At 39.8% G+C, this 17,272-nt stretch overlaps 1 protein-coding gene across 3 annotated transcripts in view; it reads right to left on the bottom strand.

The window, feature by feature from the left end:
- The window catches only part of LOC131697726 (SET-binding protein-like), an 83,798-nt gene extending 70,656 nt beyond the window's left edge, over positions 1 to 13,142 (bottom strand). The window contains exon 1 of one of the 3 annotated variants that reach the window (XM_058988767.1): positions 12,363 to 13,142. The gene's annotated coding sequence lies outside the window, so the exon portion shown is untranslated. The remainder of the gene's footprint in view (positions 1 to 12,362) is intronic. The other 2 variants (XM_058988759.1, XM_058988772.1) reach the window with 2 other exon arrangements.
- Between the last annotated feature and the right edge of the window lie 4,130 nt (positions 13,143 to 17,272).

The raw sequence follows: 17,272 nt of genomic DNA, 5'->3' as shown, positions 1-17,272 counted from the left end.
TATACCAGTGGTTCTGAATACCGGATCTATGGGACCACTTGAGTCCACATTTGTATTTCAACCAGGAACCAGTGAGTGTACAAGCCAAGGTTACCAGACACCTCCCTGAATATCGATCAGCGCAATCCGAGGCAAAGGAAAGAACTCAGAGGCAGAGAAGTGAATCAAAAACAGAGCTGGGAACAAACACCCAGTAAACATACAGTATATATATGAAGATGCATCCACATATACAGGCACACAAACACCTACTACATTGTTAGGATGTTATTGGATTGTAAAACAATCTCTGGAAGTGCATCTGCTTCTCAATGGGAAAAATGGCCATCCGATTGAACCAAACCTCAGAAAGCCTTTTTAATTATAAATAAATGAGCAAATGTTGACGTCTGAAGTCACAGTGTCTGACAAAGCTCATCTTCATCCACTGTTAGGGAATTGTTAAGACTGGGCAAAAACTTCTTTGTTTGTATCAACCTCCCATATGGGTTTATAATCTAATTTTATACACACACAACATTGCCAAGGAGCAATGAAAACCAGGTCTTCTTCCCAGCAGATAGCCAGGTTTGAAACCTCCCCATCCATTATCTTCAATGCACACATTATACAGTTTGAATTGAGTGACTGGCATCACAAGATTAATAAGCCTGGCGATAATATCACGCAGTGGAGGGAGAAATCAGTGCAGACACCCCCCGGAGGGCTGCTTCCTGGTAAGAACACTTGTTATTGCTTTTCTGCCCATCAGGGAAACTGCCTGACTGCCTTGACAGCAACACAAGCCAGCGACGGGAGGAAGAAAGACACTCTGAGAAAAAGGGACACTCAGAAGTACCTCGTAAATATGCATATTAGACAAGCTTTGATGTCTTTATCTGGTCTCAATAAAAAATGGGTTTTGAAGGCATTTTTCAACTCTACTCCAGCTCCAGTCGCAAACTGGATCTTACTGAATTCAGCTCCTCACTGTGGCTCTTCATTGGAATGCTTCTTTAAAAAGGGGGCATGCATTCACTGCTCAGCAGTTTGAGCTTAGGGGTTGTCTACCATAAAGTTTTGAAGGACAATCGTGTGTCATGTGGGAAAAAAAAACATAGGAAACCATGTGGCTGACAAGCTACCCAAGATCTCCAAAAAAAAAAAATCTTGACAGAGATTAGTCCTTGCAAATTATGAATCCGGATAGCCTCAGAGAGCATGGGGCTCTTGTGGAAACTTACCAAGAAGCTACTTTGAATGCATGTTTAAAAATGGTGTTGCTGGGAGATCCCAGTTCCAAGCTTGCTGCCCAGTCCTTGTATTATTTTTAAACCCGCCCACCAAAGCAAACTAACCCTCATTCATAAGGTCATGAGCGCTGTTCTTGGTTAGTTCTAATTAGCACCATATGTTCAAAACTTACAGCTGGATCAAAGCGGACTCGGTTTCCAAGGGTCATACCCAAGACAGGAGCACCGTGCTCTACTCCAAGCTACGGGTGATAGATTCCGTTTCATTTATTAAACGTTTAAAAACTTTATATATATACTTATATATACTTAAATATATAGTTTAAAATGTTAAAATAAAAAAATAAACATTGAGATAGTGCTCCTACTTATTTTTAAATAAATATTTCTATAAATTACCGCATATGTGTCTATAAATAGGTCTTCTGATTTTCAGCGTTTTACATCAGGTTTTCTACGCTCCTTCAAATCACAATTGAGGAATACGTGAATAGTAAAATTGATTTAATTTACAAGTTTTTTCTGTGAAACAACTAAATGGTCTTAAATTGTAAGCGACTCGTCTGTATTAATGTGAACACAGTTATGCATAACGATTCTAACAGTGTGTCCAGCATATAATACTTCATTTTTCATTATAGCTTTAATAAAGATTATTCGCTTATCAACATGTTGCGATCTCGTTTGTACAATTCTGCTTGGCCTATTTGAAAGCCCATTAAGTTGTTTGACAGAAAAAAAGAAAAAAAAATCTAATAAATTACTAAATTAAGCACTATATATAAAGTAAACATATAAAAACAGTGAAGCAATATGAAAACATAATAGCATCGGGGGTATGATAACGGTTTGTTCTGATTAGAGGGTGAGCATTAATTGCACTATTACAGAAATGTTATGAAGTCTAATTATTCAAACAGTGCTAAAATCCAAATCACTAATCTATCCTACTTACTGTACAGAAGAGACAATAACTAGTTATCTTCACACCAAACTGATTTTATTCAAAGTATAGTATCACGTAAACTCAAAGAAAGACTTGTGACATTTGCAGGATCACTATTCTGTTTTTGAAAAAAAAAAAAGTAATTTACTGTGGAAAGTAGTTTGTAGTGTGCAGGTGTAGAGGTGATGCAGCACTCCAACAATAACACACAGACAGAGTTCACGGTGCAAACAGGTCTTTTATTTTTCTTTCCTGGTTTTGCACCGTTCAATAATAGCGCTGGCAGCTACACAGCAATGTGTAGTTTGCAAAGAGAATTAATACTGGGTTTCAGTCCTGAAACAATAATAAACAAAGGCAACGTCCAGGCACGGCTTCGCGTGCTTTCACGGTGCTGGTGGTGAACACACAGTCATTAGTGACTTGGCAACATCCCCTGAAATACCCTTAGTCATGCCTCCTTCGGTGAGTCCAATCACACAATCCTCCAATCTGTGACTGACACATAGCCTAAGCCATTAAGATGATGACTTCTGGTATTGTGGCTCCGCCCCCTTTCTGGATGGCCGACTTCCAACTGACCCTGGAATTAACTGTCAAACCATCCAGTCCGGGGCACACTGTTCCTGTTATACCATGCTCTCCCAGGTCGGGAGGGAGATTGTTGACTAGGATTCATTCGCGCTCTGTCACATTTACTAATAGCAATAGTTTATACAATAGTTTGTCTGACTGGCAGCAGTAGGAAAAAAAAGGTATGTAAGTAAGCTATCTTCTCTCTTTTTCTAAAAAAACGTATTAAACATCACTCAAGTCTCGGGGTCCCCGAGTGGCTCATCCAGTTAAAGCGCTGCCGCTTGGAGCTCAAGATGAGGGACATAGCATGGACGGCGCCAGTTCACATCCGACCTGTGCAAAGAGGCCGAACTTTGCTGGGGACCCCGAAGGGGGTGTCACATTGGCTCTGACGCTCCCGGGGTGGGGATGGGAAACCGGCAGGGATTCCTTCTCCTCATCACACAACAGCGAACCCTACTGGCCAGACACCGAGCACATTCAGAGTGGATAAAAAGCAGGGCTGATCTCTGTTCTCCGGAATCGGTAGCTCTGGATTGCTCAGCGTAAAAGCGATTCTGGCTTTAGGCTTGTGAGAGCGGAGGAAACTCACTCAGAACGCCCTCAGAATGTCTGTGTTGTGTGGGGACTCACTGTGGTGAGGAGAAAAAAACATAACTGGACAGGCCAAATTGGGGGAAGAAAAATAAAAATGTATTTGCAGACCCCCTCTTGTTCTTAATATTTGGCCTGCACGTTTTTGACAACGTTTAAACAAAATTAAAAACGTTTGACACTTCACTAACTTTTAAACTCTAAATGAGTAACACCCCTACTCCAAGTAAAAACGATACACCTGACTGCTTTTACAAGTGGATGAGAACAGATACAGAGACTGAGTCGGTCATGGAGATGGGAATTATACAGCTTTTGTCACCATGTTAGTCAACACCAAGATATTTAATTAAACGGTGCATCATACACACAATTAATGATTCACTATAAAAGGAAGCAGTATTTTTTTGTTCTTCTACCAGCCTGCTGATGTCTGTTTCAGTGCATCCACAGAGCAGAACTCTGCAGAATCATGCCCCTCAGCTTCACGTAGTAAATTAGTGTAAATCGAACGCACTCACAAAACACACGCTGTATAATTAAGCTCGAAGCTCTGAAACCCAAAACAGGATGGTGCTGGTGAACGCTGTGTTCGCAGCAGGGATATAAAAAATAATAAATAAAAGATATAAAAGAAATTGAACAAATCCATCCATTGTAACAGAGTCTAGAACATGCTGGACCTTTAAATGACATGTGTTCCTAAAATGCCTCCCAAAGCCTTTACTTCAATGGAATTCTAAATGCTGCTTTTGTTGAGGTGCAAATTAGATATTAACAAGACAATCAATTTGCCAGAAACAAAATCAGACTCGTATTACTAAAGCATTTACAGATCTGCTCAAATAACTGGTGTGTGTGCCTCGTAATACCTGTTTAGGGGCTTGCACAATTACTGTGATTAATTCCAAATGACAGTTTAAAATTAATCCTGCAGCTTGGTTATACAAAGCATGCAGTTTGTGCAACAATGAAATACTTGCGGTTTCATTTACTCAAATAACTGGAAGATGCAGTCAACAGGCTCTCTGCCAGCGAGCCACACCGCTCATGGATAATAAACAGCCATGCGTTGTAGTGATTTAAAAATGTGGTTGCTAAGATAATGAACGACTGCATAGAGGCAAATACTCATTGTAAGTGACACTTTTCAGATCCGCCTCTATAGTTTGGGTCAACACACTATGTTTAAAATCAACTGATCTGTATGTTTAAGAGTGTACAAAACACATATACAGCACAACCTGTTACCAGACTTAGTTTACAGAGGAAAATGAATGTCAAACTTAAGTCCAAATTTACTCCAAAGCAGCAGAGCATTTAAATTTTCCAAACCTGACCGTGCTGGGTGTGGTCCCACAGCTATACAGTTGTACAGTTACTGTCTGTGCTCCCACAGGCAGCACGTATTTCACATTTACACAAGCCCCTTAGGTCGAAGTTCATATTTATACACGCCCCCTTTGGAGTCTTATTTCACATTCATACACATATATGTGATGTGCTCTACATTTATTATATACAAGGCTTGAATTTCATTGTTGTTGCGTGGGGTGGATTTCCCCCCTATGCAGCACCCAATGGGGGGGGGGTCCAAAATTTTAGGGGAGAATGGCAAAAGAAAAGGCACTTTTGCACATAAAAAAAACTATATATTTTTTATATATATATATATATATATATATATATATATATATATATATATTATATATATATATATATATATATTACTGCATTATCATTCACACTGGTGTTGCTTTAAAATAAGCTGCTTTCAGGAGACCTACAGCTGTTCATCACTGTGAGACAGAGCACTCTCCATTGCTTTTGCCATTGCCTGATGTGAAGTTTTTGCATGCAGCAGAAAAAAGTGCTTTTCTTTTTAACCAGAGCTCCATTTCTTTACACTCAGCCCTGTTTCTGTCTGTTTGTCACTGTTTTCATTTATGTATGCTTAACTACTGGATAGTTTGTACTGCATGCATGTAACATCAAATGAAAGGCCACAATTTCCTCTCATATGATGTAAATTGCAACAGGATCAGTCATACTAATGTGGTAGGGATGAGAATATATATTTAAAAAAAAAAAAAAACACTGCACCATTGAACCTCAAAATGAAATTAACATGGGGGGGAAAGCTGAGCTTCTAAGCTTTCCAACGATACCGCCCCCGTCTGTCTAGCTGCTATGGAGCAATAGGCTCAAAACGAAACCCAAGCTGTGAACTCTGTCACATGATGAGAGGCTTAATTTCAGGCGATCGTAGTTCCGGCTATGAGTACCGCACACACACACTGAATATGTCTTTGGAAAGCCCAGAGTCTGTACTTTTAAACAATGTGAACCAGGTAGGTGTCTTTTATGTTGCCTGAGTAATATGTGCGTAACCTTAAGAGCTAAAGCGAAAGTCACCGCTTGCAAAACAACACCTAGATAGACTTAATATCTTCTTTTTTTTTCAAAACTGTTTACTTACTGCAGTGTACCGAGTTTCTATAATCCTTAAAGATAGCAGCCGAGAATCACGTACGAGAGAATAAAGTCTTGCGGTACTTAAAATATCCAGCACTACTTTTATTTATTTATTTATTTTGACCAGAACTACTCAGAATGCGACTCATAGTGCTTTTGTCACTGACACCCATTTCCTTATAGATTGTTGTAGCGTTTCAGGCATTCTAAATTGGGTGAAAAATACAGTAGCTTGGTGTCTTAAAATATCTCTGCGGGATTTTCCCGCACTGAAAGTTGCAGATATGCGGGAGCAACTTGGAAAACGCGCGATTCCCGCAATCCCGCGCTGAAATTCAAGCCCCGATATATAACTCCCAGATGTCTAGGTATTACATCTTGGTAGGTGACTATTTGAAGAATGTAAAGCAGATTGGTTAAACATCTCCTAGATCTCAGTCTTCAGCTCTTAACAACTGCTAGCAATAAAAAGACAAGATAAGTGAAGTTTACACAGTACTGCCCGGACCACAATCCCTACCAACTTCAACAATGACCTTCAAGTGTTTTAAAAAAAACACTCTGTGAGCTTGAATCCCTCTGAATGTACAGATTCCAAAGAGTATAGGCACTTCAGAAAGAGAGGAACTAGCAAACACAATCCCTTTTAAGGCCACAAGCACAGAGGCCCTGCAGAAAATCAAAAACAACTCTGCCAGACTGTCATAGACTTGAGGTGTTGGCAAAGGCAAAGGGCAGTTTAATGAGCAGACATGCCTGAGACATGAAAGTCTCCCGCATTCTTCAACCAAGAAGAGACGGAAAAACAGCAGAATCCTGGTTCTAGAGCCAAGGCTGGCAGTATATTAGTGGTGTAAGGACAGGCTTTCCACCACAGTAATGACCGAACCACTGCCCAGAATCTGTTTTAGCAGACAAACTGGTTTTTACCAGGGCAACATGGGAGAAGGATCATAAACTAAAGAGATTCTTATTTGACACACCAGAAGCACATCCCCACGCATATCATTGTCTTGTGTCCCTTGATACTGATTAACCTGGAAAAAACATTCACTAATTTAGTTTAAAAGTCCCCCAACGCCTATAAACATTCCAACCTTGTGAGAGAGAAGGCAGCCTCTTCTGTTTCTCTAGAAAGCTCTAGCTTTAGACCCTGTTTCCACCAGTCATGTGATGGAGATTAAGCAGTAGCCTGCAGAGCGGCGTAAGAAACATCTCTGTTATGCCTCTCAATGAAACAGCAGCATGCTGTGATGCAGCGTCACACAGTCTTGGGTTCCTGTTCTGTTCCACTGTGTTACACTCAACACATCGTTAGCCGAAACATCGGAGCGGCAACACTTGTCAGTTAGAGACGGAGTGAAGCATTTGTGAAACGTGAAAGCACTCCTGAAGTCGGTATCATCCTAGCTGTGCACATGTCAAGCAAGAAGTCCCAATTAAAATGCAAATCTCTGTAAAAAGCAGCAGGTTCTGTCTACATTATTACAGCATTTGTTGCTTTCACTCTTCTGTGTACGTTTTTCAAATTAATCATGAAATCTCAAATGTTCTTTGATTAACACTTCTGTATTGGCCCCAGAACGTATGTAGCTTTACTTCCTCCTTACTGAACACTTCTTTGGAAATAAAAAGGCCTTCAAGCAAAGGAGGCAACCCAGACTACAGTTTTAAAAACTGGCCTTTAGAATACTCAAGCTCTTTTTGTATTTACTTTGTAATTCTGCTGTTAACACTTTGGGTGATTGTGTGCTGACCAGATAATGTAACTGTTAATCCACTTAGAATAACATGTAAAATATTAAATAAAAAAAGACTATTCTAAATCAAGTCTACTTTCATTGAAAATATGTATGAATCTATTAACCCCTGATATACAGCCCTAGTAGGATCCAAGTACAAATACACTCTGGCTATTTTCACCAACCCATACCTACATGAAATACTGTACATATCTCTACATACCTAGATCTATCTGCATTTATCCAGCATGTGTGCATATAAGACTCATATGACAGACAGTAAACAATTGCATTCAATTACCAATGAATGCAATTATATTTACCACACAAAACTGGCATTATCAGTAAAAAAAAAAAAAAAAAAAAAAAACTACCAAGCCAATAGTTGTGTAGCACATAGTCTGTTTGGCTGCAGCCTGGAACACAAAATGGCTGTCAATGAGAAAGATGAACTTTCTACTCATGAACACTGCCAACAGGTATGCTTGCTCTTAATATTCAACCCTGAAAACCTGCCAACAAGTCTGCTCGCCCTTGGTCGTCTCATTTCTTTCCTCCATCGCCTGTCAAGTGTTGGCTGGTTTCCATGGAAATCGGGAGACACAAGCTAACAGAAAAATCTAAATCGCATCTCAAGACTCTGAAAATGTGCAGTTCTGGTTAATTATTGGATATGAAAACTACTGAAGGATACAACATGTGCTTGGCAGAAAGAACAGAAGCAGGTTTTCAATCCCACAGAAGCCTTTGTGTTCCATGGTATTTGCAGAAGGGAAGGTTTTGTTCACGAGTGGTAATATGATGCCCATTGTATAGCTGTTTAGGTCATTAAAGACTTTACTAGGAGGATTTACTGCAATGCATTTCACCTCAATCAGTGCGTTTACATGGCTATTCCACTAGTATTGGGAATACTGAACAATCCCAATATATATATATATATATATTCCGCCATGTAAACAGTATGTTCGGAATATGAAGAGGAATATTCCACCTCTGCATATTCGGAATATTGGAGGTGGAACATTCCACTAGCATGCAGAATACTATACTTATAAACACATATAAAAAAATGGAATAGCACGTGCTGCAGTGCAAGGCAAGGCTTATAAACCCATATTAAAACCTGGAATAGCACATGCTGCAGTGCAAGGCAATGTTTGCTTTGTTTTTAACATTGCATTCAATCCTGTGTTTCACACTTTCCCAACTTTGCATCTCTACTCTGCTATTCTGGGCCAGCAGAACGTCTTTAAATGTGCAGGTCATTAAACTCTTACAAACACAGTTCACAAGACACAGCCTTAATCTGCTTCACATTCGACTTTCACATTCTTGCCCAAAAGAATGGAATTACCAATCAAGTTGTAAGACCTGGAAATCTTTACCTATCTCACCGTATGTTCAATAACTGCTTACAACTGATTGCTGTTACCTTAATGTCTCAAGTTACAAACTAACCCATTCGGCCATTATCCTAGCAACCGGCAGCTATAAATAAACAAGCCTTTGAGCCAACATAGTGTTCATGATAACCTTTTATGGACTTGGCTACCTGCTTAGTCAAATACCTGCAGCATATGAACTATAATAGGACAACACCATAGACAGGGGACGCCTACGCCAAGTCTGGTGGAAAATGTGTTCTAAAGATTGAAGTCTTCCTACTCAGCGGATGCATTCGATCCAATACTGATCACACTGGCGCTTTGCACAATGGCAAAGCGATACTGGTTGTGTGCTTATCTTAGGTACACAGACTTGCTTCTTTTTACATGAAAGTGTCCAGGGCCAGCTGGTCTGACTGGCAGTTCTCGTAACTTGGATCATGATACAGAAGTTAAACAATCTCAACACTAACAGAAGGTCAAAAAACATTCCAGTTATTGGTTATTTCCCTGCTAACATAACATCCAGTTGGATCTATAATTATATGCACATAACAAAGCAACAGTAAGACCTCCTCATCAATAGTCACCTACTGTAACCAGAATAATCTCCCTCTAGAAGTTGCAAGGAAGATACTAAACTGGATGAAACTAAAAACAACCTTACCATTCCAGGTGTATAGGGAAACCAAAGATATATTATTGTTTATAACATCCCAAAAGGTTATTTCTGCCTGGGTGCTGCATTGTGACTCATTAAAACTGGAAGTAGCATGCAATAAAAACATCAACGTAACCACAAGTAAAAATAGATTAGCAAACCATCTTGGCTTAACTCTTACCTCATTTATGGGAAAGGTTAGATACAAGACAAACACACTGCCAACAAATTAGAAAATTAAAGTATACACTTGCCTCTTTTCATTGTGTTGAATTGTTTTGTGTTTGTTTTTTTAGGGGAAGCTAAGCCATATGGGATTTAGCAACCTGGGTGATTCTTTGACCTGACAGAGCATTATGATTAACAGAGTGCTTCTCTGAAATAGTGCCATGGGTTCCTGTCCTCAAATTAGCTGGCTATATTTCTGCATGCATTGACTGCTCTTTCAAATACAGGAATGTGCCCCAAGCCAGTGTGGTGAGTTCTGGTCCTTCAGGGGGGACAGTCTCCTTATAAGCCACCAGCTTATTACACCCTACAATATGCATCCTATAGAGGGCCACTGGCTGAAAAGCCTACACGTGTTTTTAATATGGATTCACTGAGTCACATATTTATTTTTTATACTTTCGTATCTGGAGCTCTGTTGCTTCTGTTTTCTTAATCTTTGAGCTTTTTAAGTTAAGGTCTCATCTAGGGACTGACCACACTTGATGTTGCTATGCTTCAGGGACCTGACAAAGATAAGAATCTCAGGGGGTCTAGCTGCTGGAGGCCAGTAATTAGTACTGTAGTTGAATACTGTGAATTCATGAACGCTGTTCTGCCGTTACACCTGAAGACCCCTTGCCCCTTCTGGCTCCGATTGCCCAGCAACAATCTACATTCGATGATGACTGGTGTGTTTTCAAAGCAAAGCAATCCAACACGTCTGGATACAGGTTTGTGTTTTTTGCATTTCACCGTTTCTGAAGTGCAGGTCATATGCATAGCAGCTATCCTGGAAGTGCTCCTACCCAATGAGCAATGGAATACTTTGTGACCCATGACTCATTACAGTCTTGAGCACTCAAAGTTACAGGCTTTCAGTAGAGCATTATTACTGTAATATAATATTCACCCTTCGTCACAGATACTATTCAAAAACATTCTTCAAAACAACGGAACAGATTCATGAATCAGGGCTTAAAATCTACTACTGTAGCAAGTGTATAGACATGTTCATGGACATTATTCTGACTGAACACACATCAAATGAAAACGTGGAGCTCTCTGCAATACTGATAGACCCATCACAGTCTTTCTACAAGCACTGAGAGCCAAACTGGATCTTAGCAGTTGCCATTAATGACCCGTTTTCTTACATTATTCAGCCTGAACTGAGAAACAAGTTGTTGGTTACATTGACTTTCTCCATTGGCATTGTAAATTAATTCTTATTTTCAGACACAGCATAATTTTATTCCAGTCCACCATTAAAAACTAATCGGCACGGGTGGTTGAAGCCCAATAAATACGTGTTGGAGAATGCTGGTGAAAGCCTCTACATTACAAAGAGCAACAGATATGTCCTGTCCGCCACCCCCTCAAAAAGCAGGTTAGCAGTAGCAACTGCAGTGGGCTTTGAGCAATCAAAGGGGGTTCCCTATGAACAGGAACCGAGTCAATTTAAAAACCCTTTTCATCAGATAAGGTTCAAGAATATATATTTTCCCCTTTGACTGCATACACCTGCCAGTAAGGAAAGGTCAACAAAACCTTTTTTTTTTTTTTAACTTGTAACTTTGAATTCAAAACGCGCGCGCGCACACACACACGTTAAATGTTTTATAAATCGTGGTAATGCACAGTGCAAACTTGTCTTAAACACTGTAACACAGCTGTAGAACAATACAGAAAATATATAAGTCTTCTAAAACATGACATTCAAAGATTAGGGACAACACATAACACTTCACATGGTCCTACTATTTTTTTTCTTCTTTCATCTTCGCGGGGAAAATACATTTTCCACACGTTATTCATGAACCTTGGTCTGCTCAAAACAATTTGTTTTTGTATTTATTTATTTTTTTACATAAAGTTAGCCTACAGTATTGGCTTTGTTTTCTGTACATGAAAAAATAAAAGGCATTTAATTCCAATCAACCAGCACGTTTTCCACTCAGTTAAACAAAACAGGCTCTGTTGGTATGCAGTCAGTACACAGAGCACACACCACGTTTACGTCTTCTAAGAACTGCATTATATTTTAGCAATAACCGCGAACCAAACAGTTTTTTTTTAATTATATTTTTCCAAAAGCATCAAACGTGCAGGTTTATATTTTTGTTGTGATCTCTTACACAAGGCACGGTTGCCAGTCACGTCTTTCTGTGGAGAAGTTTAATCCGGCAACTCATTTTATAATATATGCATGCTAAATCATCTATCAATAAAGTTTTTTTTTTTTTTCCTCCTAAAGATGTACACGTGGATAGTATTAGACTCATATGTTAATAATCATAGTCTCCAATCTGACACTTTGTCAGATTGCTTCAAAAATATCACAAAAATTATACAGTCCCGTGCGATTGTGTATCTTACACTTACACACACGGACACATTCTGCAACATTTCGTATCGAATAAATTACCGCTCGTCTTTCAGTGTGCCTACAGTTTGCTAAGCAAAACTAACATGTTTTTATAAACAGAGCTCATTAGATCATCATACTACTCACTAAGAGACAGCAGTATAGTTACTTACTAACCCATATCCAATGCTGGGTCGCTCTCCCGGACAATCTTCTCTCTTTATTTTACATTTGTTAGCCTTTACTTAAAATCCACAGAAATTATACATAAACGTGCAGCAGCTGCAATGCCATCTTCGACAAGATCTGTCAAACAGAAGCAGGCTTTAAAAAAAAAAAGAAAAAGAAAAAAGGAAAATGGCGTCTGATGAAAGCTTAGTTAATAAAGAAAATGCAGAAATTAAAAAAGGTTTCTGTAGACAAATTAATGTGTACGACAGATCCCTGGTTCAAAGTCGACAGATTTCCTAGCTTTCCTTTGAAAACACAAAGGTTAAAAGCCGCGAATCGGTTGCAAAAATATCCCTTGCCGTGCTTAATTTGGCTGGTCAATCAGAGAAACCTCCATAGCTCCCCTCTCAAATCCTAGACCAGGAGTAAAAACAAATCTAGCTGCTGTGTTTTGCTGCATCGAAAACAAACGAATATCCTTAATAAATCCCGAATCCCACTGGCGGAGTTGTGACGATAGTTTGTCAAGATGTGAAAGGCGACTGAGTATGATCAGAAGAAGGTGCTTTTCAGTGATTTTCCACCCCTCTGGCTGTGCTCAATCAGAGTTATGTCTGTGACTGTGCGCTTCTCGCTCCATCTCGGTCTCTGACTAGTCCTGCAGCGGTTTCTGATAATGATCTCACACACATGCAACAGCAAAGCGATGCGCTCGCGAACTCAATGCCGCCTCTACCTGTCAAAAAGGGAGGCGCACCTTCCGAGCTGCTAAAAAGATGCAGTATCCCCCTTTCACTTGTCGTTGAAAACCAGGCTCTCCTGGTTCCTAGTGTTCAGTTCTAACCACAGGACCACAATGCAGCCCCTTTCCAAGTTATTGGTTCTTTTAAGACAGTGAGTCTGACAAGCTGGTCTGTGGCTCGGGTGATATAAACTTGAAAGCACACTCATTTTAAACCACACAGATCCTTCACAACTTTTTGAAGACATGTGAAGACATTACTGTACTGTATACTTTAAAAAATAAAGTTTATTTTGTGGTTCTAGTCACATTTGTTTTGTACACTTTCTCATGTAGTAATATTGAAAGTGGTATGAACACATTAAGGTAGGATTAGGGTTATATCGTGTTATTATGTCATTGTAGTTTAAATTGTTGTAATCCTAACTTGTTACATTTTATTTGATATTGTATTTTAGTAGTATAATTTACTGTAAACAACACTGTATTTAAATATGAATCTTGCATTGTTACCCTGTATTGCCCTGTAACGCCTGTAAGTCACCTTGGATAAAGGTGTCTGCCAAATAAATAAATATGTAAAAAGATGTACACATTAAGGGGGTGATGTAAGGATATGCGCAGTGATTTGCGGGTGTAAAACCCCCTTAATGTTGCCATAAATCGTGTTTAGCAGCCGTAAAGTCTACCGGCCGCTAAAAATGCGGCGTACGTAAAGAATGGTGTTCACCTGGCGTTCTGCACCTGCTATCAAATTTGCACTTTGTCATCATTAATCCATTAAAATTATATTGAAATGCATTCAAATGAAGAAAACAGAATGGAATTGTGTGGGATCTGGATACTAAGGATTTAGTGATTTAAGGATTTTGCCTTGCACTTAAGCAATTGCTGACTCTCCAAAAACTTTACGCCTCTTATGCAAGGTGCAAACCATTGTAGAAGCGAGTAACTAAGAGCTGTGTAAAAGCACACACCTGCAGAGACCTGTCATTGGCTTCAGGATGGCTGCTGTGGCACACTTCCTGATGCGGCGACACTTGGCTCTTGTTGAAGAGAGGCAGGAACACGTTCGGAGGAGAAGGTCAAGACGAAGAAGAGTCTGCATATTCAATCCCAGGGTCACTTTGTTTGGGATGCCTTAGGATGCGGTGCTAAGCGATAACATCTCACTCCTCAGGTCATCCTTGACCTCATAGCTGAACAGAGGGATGAGCTAGACCCCAGCGTCAATCTAGGGACCGCTATCCCTGCACATGTGACAGTGCTGTGTTCTCTGCACTGCTTAGCCTCTGGTTCCTTTCAGACCACAGTCGGAATGTCTGGAGGTATAGCCCAATCCACCTTTTCCAGAGTGCTAGGCACATTTCTGGATGTCATGCTAAAAAGGGAAGGCCAATACATATAATTTCCTAAGGATACTAATGTAACTGATGTTGGTTGAGGCTTTTCCAAACAACTCTGTTTCATGAGTGATCTCAGCCATAAGGACTCTCGCCTCCTTCCCAGAAAATGTTTATTTTCTTTTCTGTGCATCAAGAAGACTTATGCTGCCCTTCATCTGACATTTTTTTGGTTTGTATTTTCATGCTCCACACATGTCACACAGTGACTACTGCTCTCTGTACTCCTATCTCTGCAAGTGCGGCCGCTAAATAGACCAATGCGCTCATTGAGACCCTCGTTATCATAATTGCGGATCATTAGTTGTGCGTTTTGAGTAAATTGCATTGCTCTTAAGCTTACATAGGGCGAGGTGCAAAATAATTGCTTGGCCGCAATGCAATTTGAATTTTGCATCCGCAATTATTTGCACTGCACCTATACTTACATCACTCCCTAAGTGCATTGTAACTGTGCATAATAACATTGTAAGTATGTGTAAATACACATTATTTACTAAGTAACTACTATGTAAATGCACAGTAATTAGAGACACAATGTAAAGTGTTACCTAAATTAAATAGCTAAAATGAAAGTGCATTTCAGAAACCTCAGAAGCCTGCACTCCGATTCAAGAAAACAACATGCAGGCTGTCAGCAAGTTCTTATTACCTGAGTACTGGAACACTATTGATAAAAAAAAAACAAGTGTGATCTGAACAAAGCACACAGCAAGCCATATTAACAGGTAAGAATAAAAAAAAGCAAAACACCTTTTTAAAATACTACTGAAATAAAACCTGTAAGAAAACAGATAACCCGAGGCAGGGTTCAGGATGATATTTCGAGTTACACAACAAACAAGGCATTTGTGGTATCAACACTCCTTGAGTGCTCCAATGCTTATTTTGCTAGCTTATTGGTGAATTCTGCTATTGTCACCTCATCCCTCTGAAGTGACTTTTAAAGGGTAGGCCCAGTGGAAGTTAAAGATTCATAATAGGGCTGAGGAAGTCAGTTCTAATACAAACCATCAAAAACAAAGAAATTGCACCACCCTTACTTGCTGGAGTAATAAACTCACATAATAAAGTAATTGATAATAAACATATATATATTCAATAACATAAAAACCACAAGGGCAGGTTTAAAAACAAGTGGGCAGGGACCCATACCATAAGGCAGGGAACCACGCCCTTGGTAAAATATTTTGCGTATAATTAGGAAATGACCAAGCCCCTGTTTTTCAGTTCTGTGTTCTTTAAAACCTTGTGTTGTTCTGCTGTGTTTTACATTGTTTTGTTGGACCACTTCCATCATTGTGGCAGACTTGTGCAATTTTACCACAGTGTGTTTAGTGGCATTGAACACATTTCTTCAGAGCTGTCCAATGTCCTTTACCACGGGCTGCCAGCAAGCTGTTGTGGTACATTGAGTTCTACTGTTGGTCAACATGTGATGGTGGGGTTGCCCATGTTGTTCTGTGGTACCCCAACCCAAACTGTTAGGTGCTTATTAAGGTGGAATGTTATTTCTCTTCATTGAACAGCCTGCTGATATTGTGTCCTTTCTTTTGGTTTTATGCCCTATAACATTCCTCAGGGATATGGCATGATGTAGACTTAACATATCATTCCCTCGCTGTCTTTTCAGTTTTTTAGATCTTCTGCAAATTGTCTGCCAAAGAGTCTTCAATTCTTCACTCAAAGTTCCTTCAACTCTAGAACGTTGATTTGTATTATGATTGTTTATCCACTATTGAATTGTTTGAGCATGGCATACATTGTGTGTGTGTGAATATGTAATTTGTTTTGTTTTCCTACCCCTACATTCGTGCCTTGAGTGAATGATCCCGCTGGATTTCAGAGTGTGTAGTCAATTTCTAGTGCTTGACAGCTGTCCTCAGCGCAGAAGCAAGATGGCATCAGAAATGATTGAATCAGTTTTTGCTTGCGGCTTATTTAAAACTACAAACCAGGTTGGAAAGAGAGAGAATGGAGAGGGTTAGGGTGCCTTGTGTTCGCTTGCTTGTCTGTTTGTTTGTTGCTGTTGTGTGGTTTGTGTGAGATATCAAGCTACCTTCTGTGTTTTGTCTTTTTAATTCTAGGTTTCGTTTTTGCATTCACTATTATACTACTGGACCTTGTTACCAGAGAAAAGAGATATTGTACAGTATGTAACACTTAGAATAGAAGTTCTGAGCTATAAAGGTCTTGGGTTGATCATGGTCCCGGCCGGGTTGTGCACAGTTTAATTGATTCAGATATTGTACAGTATGTTACTCTTAGAATAGAAGTTCTGAGCTATAAAGGTCTTGGGTTGATCACGGTCCCAGCCTGGTTGTGCATGGTTTAATTGATTCAGGTTATTTGGGTTCAATTTTATTCCTGGTGTTCTGAGATGTGTACTGAGTGCTGCTACCTGTAGGGGAGCAGGAGCTTTTCAATGTACCATCCTCTGTATAATAGAGGGTTTGGTGGTGATTGGCTGGTCATGTAGGCAAAAAGCTTAGTCAATGCAATGGTGCCATTCAGGTAAGGGGGAACTGGTGGTGCTGTGCTTGGCTGCCTAGGACCATCCCAGCTACAAGTGCTTGTGTGTCCCCTCAGGATACCAGGACCCTAGCCATTGGGATTGGTAGTGATTAGTGCTTTTTAAATGTACTCATTTACAAGAGACTGCTACTAGGTATTGCTAGTGATTGTTGCTACCTTTTTTAAATACTATGTGCTGTTATTAATGATTAGTGAACAGACCTTTGGGTGTGGTAAACTCCTTTCTGCGTGT

This window comes from Acipenser ruthenus, chromosome 2, assembly GCF_902713425.1.
Source record: "Acipenser ruthenus chromosome 2, fAciRut3.2 maternal haplotype, whole genome shotgun sequence".
In the NCBI taxonomy this organism is placed as follows: domain Eukaryota; kingdom Metazoa; phylum Chordata; class Actinopteri; order Acipenseriformes; family Acipenseridae; genus Acipenser; species Acipenser ruthenus.
The sequence above is the reverse complement of the archived record's forward strand: the minus strand, read 5'-3'. Positions and strand labels throughout refer to the sequence as shown.